Source organism: Monopterus albus, unplaced genomic scaffold, assembly GCF_001952655.1.
Source record: "Monopterus albus unplaced genomic scaffold, M_albus_1.0 scaffold75.1, whole genome shotgun sequence".
In the NCBI taxonomy this organism is placed as follows: Eukaryota; Metazoa; Chordata; class Actinopteri; order Synbranchiformes; family Synbranchidae; genus Monopterus; species Monopterus albus.
The window spans coordinates 1,053,088-1,054,868 of record NW_018127955.1 but is presented as its reverse complement, the minus strand read 5'-3'; the positions used below and the strand labels follow the sequence as shown (position 1 = coordinate 1,054,868).

At 38.5% G+C, this 1,781-nt stretch overlaps 1 long non-coding RNA gene across 1 annotated transcript in view; it reads left to right on the top strand.

Annotated features, from left to right (window-relative positions):
* The window catches only part of LOC109963486 (uncharacterized), a 17,934-nt gene that overhangs the window by 2,332 nt on the left and 13,821 nt on the right, over positions 1-1,781 (top strand). The gene's annotated exons all lie outside the window — the stretch shown is intronic.

Below are 1,781 nucleotides of genomic sequence, written 5' to 3'. Positions count from 1 at the left end.
TGTAGTCAGGACCTGCTTCTCATGGAAATTCTGTCAAGGGTACGATTAAATAGAGATAAAACAATTGGGAGTTTATTTAAATTTTAATTTCACATAAAATTCATCTGCAACTATTGTGATGATCTTTTCAATCTTTCTCTTTTGTGGTAGTAAACGGAATCTCTTTGGGTTTTGGACTATATTGATCAGGCAAAAATAAATAAATCAACTTGGGCTCTAATTCACATTTGTAGACATTTTATAGACCAAATGGTTTATTAGTTAATAAAGACAACTATGTAGTTTAAACCAATTTAAATGATTATAAAGATTATTAATCAAAAGTAAAAGTACTGCCAGTGTAAAAGCGTATTCCATTGTTTTTCATATATTTCAGTATTCTAAAATGCACTAAAATGGCAACAACAGTAGCAACATTTCTTCAGAAAGTGTGAGGCTGCAAAGAATCTCACAACAACTGTCATTTTACAATTGACCTCAAAACTATATCTAATTCTGTGCACTTGGTGACAATTCACATCTGATGTGAATTGCTTGCTTGTAGTCAGAGCAGCATGAGTGTGGTGTGTGTGCGTCTGCAGTCAGGAGAGGCACACAGGTGGTTGTTGGGAGACTCGCAACCCCTCTTAACACACAAACACTCAGGTTCATCACTAAAGACGGAGCAGAGCAGCAACCTAATACACCCGTCCCGGGGGTATTCTGCCTTTGCATTTTACTGTGTTGCTGCCTGCTGGTCTTATTTATAGTTCTGTAACACAGGACAGAAAGAAGAGGGTGGGGGAAGGTGTCAAGCTGATATTGCATAATGCTGACGCTTGTTACCTCCAGCTGCTGCAGGTATCGGGTTTCCAGCTGCCTTGCAGTATGCCTATGCACACCCAAGATCCCAACGGCCATAATCACGTAGGGTGATAATTTTATTGGCCTCCACTAAGTTATAAACAGTCCAATGATATATTTAAGATCTCCAGCTCAATCTGTGCACACTTTACATTTTCTACATTGAAGCCAAGACAGAAAATAGCTCATCCCTGTTACAAATAACAGTATAGCCATATGTTACTAGCTGTGTTAGGGAGAAGATGAGCCAGAGAACTAGAGTCAAAGTAAAAGCTATGACGAGATTTCCATAAAGCTCAAGGGAAATACTTCATTCAGGTGGCTGACAGATAAATGCTGTTTTCACAAGGCATAATTAGCTAGAAGAAGCAGGTTTATTTTCATGTTCAGAACTCTCTCAGATGTCCAGAGAAATGTTCCTGAGAGGTGAAGTCTCATCATAACAGCAGCATGGGCATCTTTTATCTCTTCTTTCTCCTTTTCAGCTGCACTACAAGGTATTGGAAGACACACTGAGAGAAAACAATATGCCTGTATTTGTAGATTTTTATAGAAGCTGGCTTTTAGCTCAGGAGATGGAAAACAATAAACAAATAATCTTATAAATACCTTAAGTTCCTTAATATGTGAAGTTCCTGAGAAGTAACTTGCAGCAATTCCATTATGTTTGGGAAGTGACAGAGGGCAGGTGTCTGTTGGAAAAGCGTGGTAGAGCTGGGAGCAAATTCTTGCTGTTAATTCATCTCTCACAATATTCAGATAACTGTTTACTGTTTTGTTCTGCCAGATGAGATTTACAGAATCCAGAGACGGACACAGTTTATTCTCCCACACCTTGTTTCTGTATATATGTTTGTACAGAGCCCCCTTAAATAATCTTGAAGTATAAACTTGTGTTTACATTGCTACCCTCTTTCTGCTGAGCCTGTTGATGGATT